General features: G+C 44.7%; 1 protein-coding gene across 2 annotated transcripts in view; it reads right to left on the bottom strand.

The window, feature by feature from the left end:
* The window catches only part of adarb2 (adenosine deaminase RNA specific B2 (inactive)), a 179,954-nt gene that overhangs the window by 27,584 nt on the left and 135,475 nt on the right, over nucleotides 1-16,895 (bottom strand). The window lies entirely within an intron of this gene.

Genomic DNA, 16,895 nt, shown 5'->3' with positions numbered 1-16,895 from the left:
TGTAAAAAAAACGGCACATACAACTTCTACACAAAATGAAATAAGAAATGAGATTTATGAATTAAAGATCACTGGACGAACTTTTTGGGGCGGGGGACAAATGATGCGTTCCTTTAGTGTATTGGGACTTCAGTGTGCACACAGTCTGCCTTTGGGCGACACTTTTGTTTCATACAATGGATTTAGTATTTCACATTCCCATCACATTAAAGTTAAGATGATCAAAAGGGGCACAAACTTTATTATCTGTATATTTCATTTGTTTATCCAGATAATGTATATTTTTATAGAGGAACAAAGGGCTGACAGTTTCTTTAGACTTATCACAACATTTCATAATAGAATTGGGAGTCCAAAAGTTATCTTGAAAATAGAATGGTTATAATAATAATAATGTCATCTGTTGATATGAAGAAGGTTTTTAAAAAAGGAATATCTTAGAGAAAGTTGAGGTTTAAATTAAAAGAAGCTATTAAGTTGCACCGAGGGAAATGTACAACATTTTATGGAGTCCCACTGGAGATTAAAAGTGATGTCCTTTTTTATTTGTGTCCAGAGTCCCTGATTCTGTGTTGCAGAGCAATAACATACGGCTGTAGTTCCTGTCACTTCCCTTACAAAGTGTTCGACAATGTCTACGTCTGTGTCACGGTTTGGTCTCTCTTCCTGTTTTAGTTTGAAGTTTCATGTCTCTTGTGGTCCTGGGTTAACTTCACTTCCTGCCTTGTCTTGTGATTGCGTGATTGTCTCCACCTGTGTCCAATCACCTGCACCTCCCTTGTGTATTTAAGCCCTGTGTGCCTGTTGTCCCCTGTCGCGTCATTGTCTATACGTCAGTCGTCGTTGGAGCACGTCTTGTCTTGGTTTAGAATAAAGAGCACTTTTGATTAGAAACTCTGCGCCTGAGTCCTCACTACATCCTGCCCCAGCCCGAGTGTGACAGTCTGGTCTCATCCTTTTCAAGTCAAGTTAGATTTATTTCTTTGGCCCCCCAAACATCCCTATTTTACATCCAAGGGCTGCACATTATAAACACTAAATACGACACCATCTGTCTAAAAACCCTTGAACGAGTGGTGCTGGCTGTGGTCGGAGGTAGAAAAGCCTTGAAACTTTCAAGGGAGGGAAAAGAAAAACTCTGCTATTCTTCCAGCTGTCAAGTAACTTTTGGGTGCAAAAACTAAATGTCAGGAAAAAGGAAGGAAGGAAGGAAGAACAGTCATTCTTTCAAAAGTAAATGACCAAATAGACACAAATGTTGTATATGACATCATAACCATCCTCATTTTCTTTATCCATGCATACATAATCAAACAAGAATCAGTTTTTAGGCTCCAATAAAGTGGATTAACATGTGAAGTTCTTTGTACAGAAAGACCTCTACAGCGTCCCCGTTTAATGCTGTAAAAAACCTCTGTCAGTGCCATTAGGCAAGCAATTGAATTGACCACAAACTTGACCAAGTTTTTCACAATATAGAATGCACACTGTTAGAGAATGATCAATTGATTTATTACCAACCTCTCCGTCCAACCCTGCACTTGCATCAAATACACACGGTTTATCAGATGTAGCAGAAGACATGTGGACTATTTCCACCACTCTGGCAACCTTTCACGCTCTTTACTCTAGTGGCAATAAAGGAGTTAGTCCCTGAGCAGAGCTCAGTGCCACCTGTAGAGCACAAATGGATCACCAGAAGATGGCAACAGAGTGGCAGCAGAGCGTCCCTTTTTGACAGATTGAGGCCCCGGTAGCTAGAAGGACATCAACAGATGCCGGGGTGAAGGACACATAGAGCGAGAGGGAAGGAGAGAGATTAAGGGCGAAATAAGACAGCAAGAGGGTGACTGAACAAGTGAGCATATTGCACATTACAGCCCTCGTCGGGGTTGTGAAACACTCGCACAGTTGGAACCGGCAGTTGTCATGCTCACAGCTTTTTGTGTGTGTGTGTGTGTGTGTCCATGTGTATGAACGCACATATTGTCGCTCCAACTGTGCCAGCCTGAAGCCTTTTTGGGGAAAGGAAGAGAAAAAGATTATGAGGTGTTGTGAAAAGTCTAAAGAGACTAACTTTCAGCCCTTTGTTTCAAGGAGTTGCGAAGACGCCTTATCAAGCTCTAACGGTCACATGACGGGTCCCTCCGCAGATGAATGGACGTGACTGGCAAGACGGACAAGAGTTGTCGTCTGACCTCTATAGCCTCACGTTGTTTACTCTATGCTTGAGCGATCACTCCGTTTGAAGAGCTTGCTTGTGGAGCCCGGAGATGAAATTCTGAAGTATCAGCTGTGAGGACACAGGCAGGTTGAGGGAAGTCCTCAGAGGGGTCGACTGCATCCGGCACCGGTTTGTCAATTTCTCCAGATGTAGAGTTAACAATTGTGAGAGCATTTTTTAGGAAATCCAAAATGTAAGGATTGCTTTGTTTTGATCATCAATTCATTGTTGCCAAGACATTTCTTGGCTGGACTTTTTGGTTTTGCTGTGTTTTGTTTAATTTTAAAGGGATAAGGAGTGTATGTTAGGGCAGTATAGAACACAGTTACTCTTTCAAAATCAATACATTACTTCTTTTTAATCACACTGAAAGAAATCATGTTCCTGAGAGTCTTTAGTAAGGGGAAGGAGCAAGATTGTTCATTCGCCCCAAATGTGGAATCTTCTGATTCTGCAAGAGCACAAGTAACACAAAAGTGAAGAAAAAAAAACACTGGCCTTGTACGCTGTACCTGAAAGTGACATGCAATTAATTCTTACAGAATCCGGCTGGGCTTGGCAGCGTCAGCTGGTGTCGGTCACACTCTGAACCCTGTGTCAAGTCCTCCATCCCTCCTAAAGGCCTTTTCATTGATGGCATTACAGAGGTGAGAGAAGGTGGCAGCTCAGAAAGGCCCGGAGAGCAAAGGTGGAATAGACTCTGGCACGCGGCCCAGCTGTTTCTTCCTCACTCTGGTCTCTTCCCCCATCGCCTCTCCTTTTGTTATTTCTCCTCTAATCCCCATTCTGTTAACTTGCGTCTCCTTTCCTTCTCTTCCTATCCTTTTATGTCACCTTTCTCTCCTCCCTTTAACCACCCTGCATCCTCACCCTGTCGTCCTGCGTTGTCAGGTTTCTGCCCCTCTCTCGTTCTAGTTGGTGATAGAGGGCAGCAATGTTCCAGGACTAAGAAGCCAACAGTGAGTCAGAGCCTATGATTTCCTCATTGCGTGAGCCTGAGTGGGGAAACAACATTATCTACATCAGCTGACAAAAAAAAAGAATAGGCTGCAGTTTACAGCTGTGGTTCCCTTAGCAACAAATACACTCCTTCCACTTTTCCTGTCTTTCCGTGTCCAAATGAGCTAATATCTAAATACATCTTCCTGTGCCTTCAGTTCACACATAATTCTCAGTTTTTCTTAATATACTGTCACACACACACACATGCACACACCGTATCCTCAGTGGGGGAGTTGAGTAACACCTTCAGTGTGGGCCTAATGTGGCAGAAAAACGGGGCCAAGGATCTCGTTCCTCTGTCAGACAGACATCAGGGCGACCTGCCACACGGCGAGAGGAGGGCCGCCCCGGCTGGCTTCCTCTTGGATGAGCATCAAGGTTAACGTTGCTTCGTGCAGCTACGTTTGGGAATTCCAAAAATCTGTCCAAGTTAACCGATGTGAGCTCCACTAGGAATACATCTCAGGTAGAAACTGCCGTGTTGGGTAACTCTCCCACATGCTATCTTTTCTGCATTAGTTCTGAACAATTTACTTCTCAGTTCGCCTGGGCCCCTCACGCTGAAGAGAACAAGTGGCAATTTTTTTTTTTAGGAAAGTGTGTTGATGTCTGCGGCCATGTCATGTCATGGAAAGTTTGGACACATTTTCTCAATCAATTCAATAAGAGAGTGTATCCAAGTTTTCGGCTGGTACTGGGCTGCAAAATTGGCAAAACACGACGCTGTGTTGTTGAACCTGCTAAAAAACCTGCTACCAAAGATTAGCACTTGTTTGGCGTGTTTGGTCATTTTAGCTCAGGTTTTGGGTCACAGCTAGTTTTTAAAGATATATTGCAATTAAGCTGCCATTACTTGATGACATTTCACCGCCTTGGTAACTACAGCAGGTATATCCAAGCTTTTATTTCCACTAACATCAGGAAGTGGTGAGCCTGAAACCCTTTATATCCCTCCATCCATACCTCCCTTTCTGCCGCCTGCCTCCAAAAACGATTTTGCACAGAAACAGCTCAGCATCTCCAAGGTAGTGTTGAATGTCACCAACAATCCTCCTGCTGCCTTCTTTCTGAAGTCAATATTGTTACAGAAACACAACATGTTTCTCAGCTGCATCCTGACCAAGAAGTCTGTGCACACTGGTGGACCTGATGGGTTTGAGTGTGAATAAGAGTGCGTGTTGGAAGGAAAGGCTCAATATTAGGACTTGTTATTTAGCACGAAGCCCCGAAAGGGAAATGGTGAGTGAAGATTCATTAGTGATTATATTGCAAGGCCTTCCATCACCTTCTCCACATGCTCCACACATTGTGCCTCGGTAATTCACTGAAACATGGAATGTTAAACTGAGGCAGCCGTGCTGATTGAGTGTGTCCATGTGTCTCATTCCTTCATGAACGCCACTGCTCGCAGAGGCGGGGGTAGGGAGGGGCTTGCCTTTAACCCGCCCTCAGCGAAACACACACGCACGCACGCTTGAACCGACCACCCTCACCCCCTTATCACCCGCCTGCAGAGCGGCCCAGGGAGCATAAAATGGGGCCATGTCTTATATTTCTTTATAGAGGTATTTAACAATTCATTCTCCCGAGTTTTAATAGTGTCTGCCCTCTGCCTAGATATCTCCAACCCCCGCCCACCCAACCCACCACCACCACCCCACCCTTCGCTCACCTCGTCCCTTGCCTGCCGCCAAGCTTAGCGTTTTAAAATGGATATCTATTCATTTGGTGGAAGCTTTGCCTCTGGGGGCTTTTTAGGCTCTAAAAATGCTAGACTGCTTGCCGCGAGACAGATTACCCTTGTTTGTTCTCTCTGTGACACATAGCATCACTCTCACTCCTAAATCTTTTGCGCCTTCTGTCTGTCCTCCAGATATATACCACAGAGGAAAAAAAAATAAAACACAGATATGTCGGTGCTTGTATACTCGGATCTTCTGTCAGGAGTCGTTCTGTTGTCTTTTTTATTGACAGAAAGAGACGCCATGGTGTCAGGCGACGACAACAAAGTGCACCCTAGAGAAGTTGAACTGTGCACAAATGTGCGAGGTGCTGGAGCGCTGTCAAACACTCTAGCACCTCGCTTCTAACTACGTCCAACCTTTTCCTGTGTAAAGGCCAGATGGCCCTGCAGCACGTGGAACAGATTTCTGTCTCTGTGTGTGCTTGCCTGCCCAAAATCTAACTCGAACGGCGGGGTGTCGTCATCCTGAGCAGCCAGTCGGTCTGCGCCGAGCGGCCGCCGCCATCACGGAAAAGGCCTTTCCCGTTTAAAACCACGCGCTTGATGTCAGAGAGCGAGAAACGAGGATGAAGGCGCAGCAGAGAGGGACGGAGTAGGGACAGAGATTGTGCCATTGATCTGTCCTCGCCACAGCGTGTTCAAGCTCCTTTCCCCCGTCGCGGGGGATTCGGGGGGAGATGGGAGGCAGCGCCACAGGTTCCCAACAGCAAAGCAGAGCTCACGCAGGGATTCCTCATTAGACTTGAAAAGGTGGAGACCGAGACGACAAGCCTGGTGCGTGTGGGGAAGGATCATAGTGTAGGGTGAGCTACCACAAGAATGGTGGCCTCCTCCAAAAATCAAGGACAATTCTTCCTAGCAATGATGCTAAACATAGAAGGGGATCATTATTTCTCTCCTCTTCTCGGGCCATAATAAATCCCCAAGGCCCAGATCTTCTGGGAGGAACAATCCTCTTCAAACCTAAATACTAAGACCACGGACAGATGATGAATCCAAAGAGAAGTTTGGCAGTGCTAGCAGCGTAGCCCAAGGGGTGGCGTCAGATGGTCCCCTGACAACACTTGGCCCAAACTGAAAGACCCCAACAGTTATCGGATGGATAGCCATGACATCCTGCGCACACATTTGTGGTTCCCAGAGGATGGATCTTATTGACGTTGGCGATATCCAGACTGTTGCCTAATTTATTGTCATTTATTCAAAAATCTACTTGATGACTTAATGAAATTCATGTCCCCCCCGTAACACATTTTAATAACTTTGGCGATCCAGTGACCTTTTAGCATAGCAGCTTCTTCATAAAAATGAAATAATGAAAATGCAGCTGCAGGAGATGCATCACAATTTTATACATAATAATAACAATAGCTTGTTATTCAGCATCTAAATAGTATCTCAGAAAACATTCATGACAATGCCACGATATTTAAAAAAAGTTAAAATAGGAATTTTAAATGTAAAATATGTAAATCATAGAAAAGATAAAAGCTCAAACTTTGGTCACAGCTAACCTCATATGTCCCCTGATTGGTTACAACGCCACGAATGGTTTTAAGCGCAAATCCAAACATTCATTTGGAAAATGAAACCCAAACATTAAAGCCGAAACAAACAGAGGCCACTGAATCGTAACCACCGACGGCAGATGTCAAGCGCGACTGGCTCTAAAACTCATCATCTGCCTAAATTCTCTTCATCTGATCAAACAAGTCACGACAACATAGACGCGATCAGGCCCTGGCCCATGTGTGTGGAAATATTTGGCGTGGTTGTAACCTGGAGGCCGTGCCTGCAAGGTCCCCAAATACCCTTCAACATGGCAGCAGTGCCCTCCCCCGGTGTATTTAAATCAAATTACATTAGAAATAGACTGATGATGCGCAGTGCGTTAAAGCCACTACACAGAACTAGTTGTTTTGTAAGTAAATGGTGTTATTTCGAGGCTACATCATGCTCCTCAAGCATTACTGATAAACTACCATTATGTTGTGTCACTCCGGTTTTACGTGACACTTCAATGTTTAAAGTGACTGACAAACAACCTATTCCTATGAAAAAAAAGAAAGAAAAAGGTTCGGTTGGAGCGCGTCTAAGTCGTTCCAGTGTAAATCCCCTCTGATTAACCTCCACGTGGAGATAAAAGCAGTGATATGCCTGAAACGACTTAATAATGTCAGGCGCAGTGTAAAACACACACCAGCGGCTTTCTACATTATGCACCAAAGGCCAGTGGAGGGGCTCCAGCGAAAAAGATAACATGACCTACCCCGAGAGAGACGGAGGCAAGTGCTGGGGAGGAGGGAGGGGGGGGGGTGTGTCAGGGAGAGAGAGAGAGAGAGAGACAAAATGGCACTTTGAGAGGAAAACAGGGTGGATGGAGCCAAAGGTGGAAATGAGAGGGTCAGCGATCAGTATTTAACAAGTCTATCATCTACATTACGTAGCTGACCAAGAGGCGGTGGAGGAGGAGGAGGCCATTCCAAAGGCTCAGTTCACATAACTCCCACTTATCTGCACATGATTCAGCAGAGAAGAAATCCTCAGGTTTGTGGTCTGCATCAGTCAGAGGAGAACTGTTAAATACTGCGTACAAATATTAGAGAGAGTTATGTATGAAAGTACATCAGTAGTAATTTAAGGCTTGTAGGGATATCGAACCGAGAGAGATTCATGAGCCACTTTAAAAGGGACAAGCTTTCCAATAACAGCTTATCACTGAGGAATATCCTATGTCAAGGATCTCTGGGTTGAATACTTTACCGTGTTTATTGCTGCACGCGTGCAAATAAAAAGCCTCTGTACCTGTTTATTAGCACTGGAACAACATGACCTTTTAAAAGGCACTCATTTTTAAGGATTACAGAAGTGGGATTTTCACGGTGCTTGAATTGCATCCTGAAACGTTGAAGTCTTCCACGGTACTAACTGAAATGTAACGGGGAAACCAAACCAAACAAAGCAGCCTACTGTAGTTAATGGACAAGCAACGTTTAGGCACAGGCTGGTGTTTTAACCCAGATACAGTAGTAGAGTAAGGACTCAGGAGTCAAGTGGACATTCTGCTGCAGCCGTGCACAGCTGACACATTGTCCAGCCTTGTGCCCCGGCCAGATGTTTTGTTTGAGAGTGAGAATGTCAGAAAAGCTGTGGCGGACAAAGCGTGCAGCTTAGTGCGAACCTACTTCACACTCCATACTTTTCAATACCAAAAGGTCACAAGCAACGACATTTTTCATTTGGACATGCATTGACCTTGCAGGCCAGATCAAACTAGTCCTTAAGGACTTGTGCAGGTGGGTTTGCTTTCGTAAGTCAGCATTGACACAAATGGTGGAAAACTCAACCCTCCAATGAAGGCACAGCTGGACAGCAGCTGTTTATGGAGTGGGTTAGGGTTAGCAGACAGGACTCCATTCAGTACATACACACCACGCTAGTAGGGTATTAGGGGATATTAGAAAATCATATTCACTAGAGAGATACTAACTTTAAGAGTCACAGATTGGCATGTGTCACCCAGCAGTGAGTCTGTCTGTCTGTCACACTTTTACGCCGATCAGAGCCACAGAAATACTAACAACAACAGAACGGTGCCATTTTCCGCATGCGGGGAGGCGGCTGCGGTTTTAAAACATCTGGGAGGATGGAAGGATCTGCCGTCCTTTTTCATGTCTTGAAAGAGCCGAGCCATTCAAACGGCTCCTCTGAAGCGCGGCGACGGCTCCCTCCGAAGGCTCCGCCCGGATCCGCCGGCCGCGCCTCCATCTCTGCTGCTCTTGAAGATACCGCTGAGGCTCTTTTGGGGTGCTCGACCCTTGCAATAAGCGAGAATTCAAACCCCCCCCCCCCCCCCCCCCCACCGTCATCCTTTGAACGGGGAACGTCTGTTGCCAAGCACCGCTTCCCTCTCGGCGCCGGGATTAGAGACGCAGGCGAGGGGGAACACTGGTGCTTTCAGATGCTTTTCTGTCTCCTTGTCAAGGAAAGTCTGCAACACTCACCAGGGTACACGAACGCAACGCAGCTCCAATGATGCCAACATGAGTATACGTTACAACTCCACGTGGTTACAATCAATTCCGATGGCCTTTCTAAGGCTCATTGAGCCGCGGAGGAGGGGCTACTTTACGTCACTGTTGACTTATCACTGTTCTGTGAGTCAAGAAAAAGAATAGTTTGGATGATGGAGTACAAGGCAATTTGACTTTTGCTGGGTGTTTTGCGGTCGCGAGTCCAAAAGTTTCTTTTGAAGGGGTCGTTTTTCCTGCGGCCTTCCTTCTGCTGCAGACTAAGTGTGGACCGGACTCTGTGTCATGTCTGTGGGAGCCGCTGTGGCCAAAAGGCCCTACAGCCAGCCATACATCATCAGGTATTGATACAGTTCCACCGCAGCGCCACAGCTGACATTTGATTCATAGCTCTGGGGGCTCTTTTTGAATTCCTAACAGTCAACAAGGGATCACAGGGAAATGTCAATGTTGTGTTGGTTTGGGGCGCCTCGGTGACACGAGGGAGAGTGGTAAAAATAATGGAGGCTGCTGGAGCAAACTTATTGTCGAGCTAATGGCCCTTTGGTGTGTGATTGTGTATATGCAGATAAAATGTGATATAATCCAAGACACAATCCATTTGTATTCAGATTTTAATTTGTTTTTTACTACTAAATCCTGCTTCAGATTATTTAGCATAGCTGAGTGAGAAAAAAAAGAAATGTATTTGGACAGTTCTTCAAATAAATGTTATTCTTCTTACCTGTAGCGCTAGTTATTAATATATATTATGGCGCGAATTGCAGAGTTTTGGAGGTATTGGCCTTCTTTCCAATATAATGGACAATTTAGATTAAGCCCGTCCATTACTGACTGTCTTGTCTCTCAAGATGACATGCTAAATAGTAAGATATAGTTAGAAGAGGTTCCTTATATTCAGCTAATAAAACTTCTGGCTGACTATAATCTACTTGAGACGAAAAAGCTAAATTGCTGGAATAATTAGGCTTTTGGCATGAGGGTGTATTCAGAACAATGTACAAAACAACCCAAAATTCATCAATGAAATTAACCTGTGACCCAAATGAGTGTATAACTACCATACAAGGAAAATCAATGATGTATGATATATGTTCATGCTATGAGAATAGTAGAATAATACATTTGGATTGAAGTGATGGAAGAAACAGGAGAAAAGAAAGTTGTTAGGAATTTGTGCCTGCTAACTTAAACTTGTGAGTTACAAACTGTGAGTCAGTGAGATGTTTATCAAAGTATCTCATTTTAGTCTCTGGGGGGAGAAAGTTCACCTTCGGGGTCCTAATAACAACCTTTCAAACCCCCTTTAGTGAAGCTGAATGCATGGACGTCACATTCGGCAAATGCTTTCTCCCGACAACGGAGATGTGTTTACTCTGCAGACAGTCCGGATGAGTTTACACCTGCCCCTTTTTATTTTCTGCACTGATGACTTTGTCTTCTAACAAACATCCCCTGACAGAAGAGGCTTAAACAGTGCATGATCCCCAACGCTGCACACACACACACACACACACACACACACACACACACACACACACACACACACACACACACACACACACACACACACACACACTCTTCTCCACACAAATATAATATGCACTTCACAGCCCGCGGATGAAATGAATGCAAATAACCGCGTGCAAGAGGCTTTTGAGCGTGCCGGAGAAAAATCAGTCCGTGGCCCCTGCTCTTTTAACATTTACTAAAAATCCATCACGAGGCGTTTGCAGAGTAAGCAGAACCCCAGATAGAATGTAACAAATGCACATGCTCCCTTTGGTCACCTTTTCTTTCCACTCCGCCAAACCTTTGGAGTGCGCGCACGCACACGCACACACACACACACACACACACACACACACACACACACACACACACACACACACACACACACACACACACACAGTTCATAAGCCCCTGCAGTAGACCAGCTGCAGAAGCAAGGCAATAGACTGAAAGGCGAGTCAATATCAAACTGAGCAGTGAAAGAAAGGCAAAGAACAAACCTATGGTGTGGGTAGGTGTGCGCGTGTTGTACTTTGACTCCAACGCGTGTCAAGCCACCAAGTGTTGTACGCGAAATCTAACAAGCTGTTTGCCTTCACTGCCGCTCACTTGCAGGTTGTTGCCATGTGAGAGAGCGAGGGGAACACAACAAAAGAAACCAAAAAATAGAGACATGGCGGTGGCCGTCTCTCTCCCGCCTTCACAATCTGTGGACGCGTCCCCTCCGACTGCCTTCATGGGTGCACTGACGGAGAGCAGCTCAGCTCTGTTTAGCTGCCACATCGAAACAAACCTTCTGTCTGCACACGGTTTAGAAAGGAAGAGGCTCCACTTTGTGGTTTGTTGTAGAGAAGAGAAAGCAAGTGGGAAACATTTTCTAAAGGAGGAAAGGGAGAAAGGGTAGAGACTGTACATCCAACATGATGCGGGTTGCTCTGGCAGATAATTGCTTCTAGTCCTGTGACAACTATGTTTCTCCAAAATGTCAACGTCTCCTTTTGATGTTGTGAGAATGTACTTTGTGATTTCAAGTTGCAGATCGCTCTGGAAGTCTATAATCACTGGAAATAATGCACGTGTGCTATCACAGGAAACGCAATGCTGTCATGCAATGCAAGCTCACCAACGTCTTTAACTGCAGCCTGCAGTTGAACGCATATGTTGTCACTTGGGATGATTAGCAACAAAGATGGCGCATGGAGTAGATGGGTGCGCTGGGAACCGCAAGGTTCTCAAACCCCAGCTGTCCCATGTCAACGTGTCCCTGTACAAGACACCTATCCTCTAATTACTCCCCAGTCAAAATGTAAAAAACCATGGGTTACAAATGCAATGTAAGTTGCTTTGGATAAAAGCGTCAGCTAAATGACATGTAATTTAACAAATGTAGATTATTGACAGACTTTTGTTGTTCTTCTATTTTTGTAGAAGTAAAAGCTTGGGAATATACCAGAGCTGATGTGAAGGACTCTGGGAGTTGATGAGACAGGAAACAGGGCAGTGGGAATGGATTTGTTATGTAGCTGCTGACGTAAAACCAGGCGCTAAAGCGATGGCAGAACTATATTCAAAGGGGTGCAATCTGCACCAAGAGTTACATACATACATAACCGTGAGGACAACTCAGCCGCCGCCATTAGTAATTCATCATCTAGGTACCGAATTGGATAAGTATATTGAGCTGGGTCAAACAGTTCTTAGTCTAAAAGCTTAAAAGTAACCGGGAATGAAAAAGTTCTCCTCTCAGGCCCTGACTAAAGCATATCATAACTATTCATGCTGTGAGCCGCGTTTACTTTTTTATTCTCCATATAACGAAATCTGCCAAAGCTTCATCACTGGCTTTGTGAGGCCAATCGAATAACCATCTACCCAGGTGACTTTGTTCTAAAGAGCACGCTGCTGAGATATCTTGCAGCCATACAGGCAGGAGCCACTTCTACGATAGTGTGAATCATTGGTACCAATGCGCTACGGGCATGATTTGCTCTCGCCTCCACAATGGCTCCTATTTGATCCGCTAAGTGCTTTGCGAGGCGACGGCGTCGGGCGAAGACATCAGATTCACGGCCGTCCATTCCTGTCGTCTATCTGCATGCACAGTTCAGCACTTCCTGTACCAGAGGTCGGAAGGGGCGCCATCAAAGGTCGCACCGGAAGCAGCCCTTTGTGACAGTGACAACCGAGACGGTATTAACAGCCAGATCTAGGGGTGACGCCTGTGACCCAAATCAGCAATTCCGGAAGAAAAAAAGTAAACAATTGAAGCTTATAAGAGAAGAGAGAGTAAGAAGTTCATTCAGAGTTCAGCTGCATCTATTTTGTGCTTTTGCACCCCTCTAATTTGGCAGGGCTCAGCGATTGCAAAAGGGAACTCGGGTGGAGAAATACTGCTGTACAAAATGAATGCTATGAAATATTGCACATATTTTCCTGCAAGTTCAAACACACACACCCACACACACACACACACACATACACCCACACACCCACACACACATACCCACACCTGGGCATGAGCACCGCATCACATTTACAGACTAAGCGGGGGAGAACCTGGACGTGGGGTGGGTGGGGGGGGTCCATCATGTAAACATTCTGCGTTCCATGTATGACCTCTGTGTTTCCTCTCAATGCGCAGTGGGATAACATAAGAGTACATGGAGGTGTGGAAGGGGCTCCATCCATAACCCAGGGGGCAGTAGTTCCAGGCACAGCACAGGCCGTAACTAGCTGCCTGTTGTATACTCCTGGGCTGGCAGGTTGAAATATGAGGGCTAAGGACATGAGGTCTTCCCAGAATGCTAAACTCGCTCTCCCTCCCAGCATCTATATGCCCTCCCCCGTCCCCGCTCTGCCCTGCAACCAATCTGACGCCTAATTAATCCTGAAGGTCTTTTGTTCCGCTGAGGTTTTTCCTCTCTTTCCTGCCACTGCACTCCATCCATTCTCACCTCTCCCCCCCCCCCACCCCCCCGCCCTCCCAACTGCCTGCCTCTCATCCTGCCTGCTTTTTTTTTTTCCAGCCCTCCTTTCGCCACACACCCACAAACTCTCTCTCTCCCTCTCGTTCCAGTAACCACCAAGGGAGGCACGGCACAGTTCCAGAGAGCAGGACGGGGGTAACAGATGTTTTGCTTTCGTTTTTTTTACTTCATCTTCGGGGTCATTTAATCCAGACAATAATGTACGACTGTCATTACATTTATTCCCAGAATTCTACTAATTATGGGCACATGAGACATTTCCATTGTTTCCACCATGCAGGTGAGCAACTTTATTGCAACCTTACCAGGCATTGCTCCATGTTTGAAAAGGAATAATGCAAAATGTTGGGTTAGATGAAGTCTGATACCACTCTCATGTCTGCATACTCAACATTTGGCTTAGCTTTAAGAGTGTAAACAAGAGGAAGACCAAACTACATAACCAAATGAGTGTACAGGACACAAACATGGGCCAGACTATTTCTTTGGCTGATACAGTTGCCAGGTAACCAGGTCCACCTAAGCATTGCGTTTTTAAGCAGGCTATGTGAGCACATACTGTTATTCCTTTCTGTATTGTCAAAAAGTTGTTGTGGTGCACGTTTCACTCAAGACGATGCACTAACTCAGGAAAACTCCAGAAAAATGAACTAGACATTGTATTCTAATGTACAGATTAGGGCTGTCAATAGATTCAAAATAATGAACTAATTAATCGCACCCCAACTTTGAAAATTTGTTTTTCTTCTGAACACTAGTGTTCCGGAAGAGGTAAACAAAGTTATTATTAACAGCTTTAAAATATTTAATCCCATTAATCTTGGCCACAATAATCGCATAGATTCAAAACGTTAATTTCGGCCTTCCCAGTACAGATATTTGAACATAATGATCCTAAATAACTAGAAACTAAAAACATACTGGCTCATGTTCCATACTGCTGCCAAGCGGAGCATGTCTGCAACACAAGCCTCGTTGCCTCATGCCTCAGCTACAGAATACACCCCAAACCCCAGAGGAACATCCACAGAGGTGGTAGTCACTGGCAGGGGAAGTGTGTCAAGGTCTGAGTAGCAGAACAGGCCCCATGTTTTGGATATTTGATTTTGAAGAAACAAAATGATCTCGCACCATATGACTTATGGCTAATTGCGATTGCTAGGTGAACTAATTTATGATCAGAAGGGAAGATGCTTAAATATTTAAAGACATTATATAATGGATTGTCTGCATTAGCAATGTCAAATCCTTCCCTTCTTCTGTCTCTGAAACAAAACATTTATAAATTGTTAGTTCTATTAGAATTTAACAAAAGTCAACTGTGGCTCTCAAAGATCTACTGATTCATGCATCTCACAATAAACACCACTCCACAAGGGAAAATGTTACTTCAGATACCGTCATTATCCACTAGAATGAGATATAAAGAGAATATGAAATGAGGTTGTATAGACAAAAGTCTTTGTTCTCGGGCCACTTCCTCTCATGGAGTCTGCGGCTTGACTAATGTTGATTCAAACTAGAGAAAGCAATCAATAGCTTTAAAAAAAAAAACAGATCAGGGAATTATGGAAAAAAGGAACTAAATTGAATAATTAAAAGTCGGTTTTCCCCATTCATATTTGTGTTTCCGCCGGCAACAGCAGAACCATGCAGATCCAACGCTTGAGTAACACATTAAAAAAAAGCAACATCTGTTTTAAAATGTTATATTTAAAAGCAGCTGTCATCTCTAATGTGTTTGCAAAAGCACTTAAAATAATACATTCAGAGGTGGGAAAAGAGACAGGAAACTCCAAAGTAGATGATCTGCTGAGTGTTAATGCTTTTTTTCATTTCTGGTGAACGGTTCACAAGTGGAAGAGGGCTGATGTCTGCGTTTGAAAAATCAGCAACATTTAGCCCTTTTCTGCTCTGATTTTTCTTGTATGATGAAAAAATACTAGCGACTGCTTACGATGACACAGGTAAAGGAAACCGGATCTTGCTTTTTTTCCTTTTTCCTCCTACAATATCAATTCTAACATCCAAGCTATGACTACTAGTCTCCTTCGTAACCAGGGCACAGCAGATGGATGACAGCGTATATTAAAGATAAGCACCCATTTAAATATTTACAGATAAAACAGCAGCTGTGGCGGTTGCGGCGTAAGTGTTAAGTAAAACAGTGCTATGGCGGCGCATCTGTGGATCTGCCAACGGTACGTCACCGGGTTTGGCTGATTTAACCGTTGTATCTCCCAGCTGTGTTGCGTGCTGATTTGGGGTTGTATGACAGAATGGTCCATTGCTCCAGGCTGGAAGGTCGTTTAAAGGCCAGACATCCAGACCTCTCCTCCTCCTCCTCCTCCTCCTCCTCCTCGCTCTTCTGCCTGAGAGCCAGAGATAAAACTACACATGCAAGCCACACAGGACCAACAGTCATGATTTACTGGAAACCATTTGGTACCTGAACGCCTATGAAACTGTAATGAACTTGATTGTGCTTTTAATGAAGTGTCAGAGGTTCCTCAGACACGATTATAGCCACGCTTCGGATCCCGGCTAGAAGGCCGTGGAGAGGGAAGGAGGCGTTAAGAGAGAGGCAAAGCAAAGGGTGCAATGGAGGATTTTACCGAACAATGGAGACCTTTTAGGACACTGTATTGCGAGCAGAGGAGCGCCTCGCTCCTTTGGCATAGATTACAGGGCCGTTTTACCGTGTATCCGGGGTGACTTGACCCGACCGACCCCATTTCAGTCCCCCCCCTGCTATGGGATTTTCCTGTAAAGCTGTATGCTGACGTTACATTCAACAGCCTGCAGCCCCGTAGGTCATATTTTGCATACAAATTAGACAGTTGAGGATGATTCTAACCTTTCCATGTACAGGGTGCTCCCGTTCAGACAGGGAAACATTATTGTTCAGTAATTTCACACACAAATCTCCACTCTCCCATGCTGCTTCCTCTTTAAATACCACATGATGAGGTAAGTGGCTGGTAAAAGGGCAGACTGACAGTCCAGGAGCAAACAGTGGCTTTTTTCTCCAATAATTATCCTAGGCTAAGTGACAAATTGTAATGAGACTTCATGGTAACTTAGGAACTCCTTTCTCGCTCTCATTTACAAAAGGTCAAAGGACAGGATTCTTTTTAAAATAAAGAAACAACTACTGGTGCTCTTTAAAAGATGATTCCGAGACATTACAAATGGGGTATTATTTGCCGCTATTTGAGGTACGATAAATCACCCCGCCCTAAAGGAGGGTATTAATTCAGTATAACTTTAGTATGTATACCAGCATTGATGAGCTAACGCTAATTAGGATTGTGCTAACATACTTTGAGTAATAAAACTTCAGAGTCCCCCAGTGCAGGCTTAAGCGCTTTAAGAACTCCTTCACCCCCCTGTCC

This window comes from Pungitius pungitius, chromosome 19 (genome assembly GCF_949316345.1).
Source record: "Pungitius pungitius chromosome 19, fPunPun2.1, whole genome shotgun sequence".
Classification (NCBI taxonomy): domain Eukaryota; kingdom Metazoa; phylum Chordata; class Actinopteri; order Perciformes; family Gasterosteidae; genus Pungitius; species Pungitius pungitius.
This window is presented reverse-complemented; position numbering and strand designations above follow the sequence as displayed.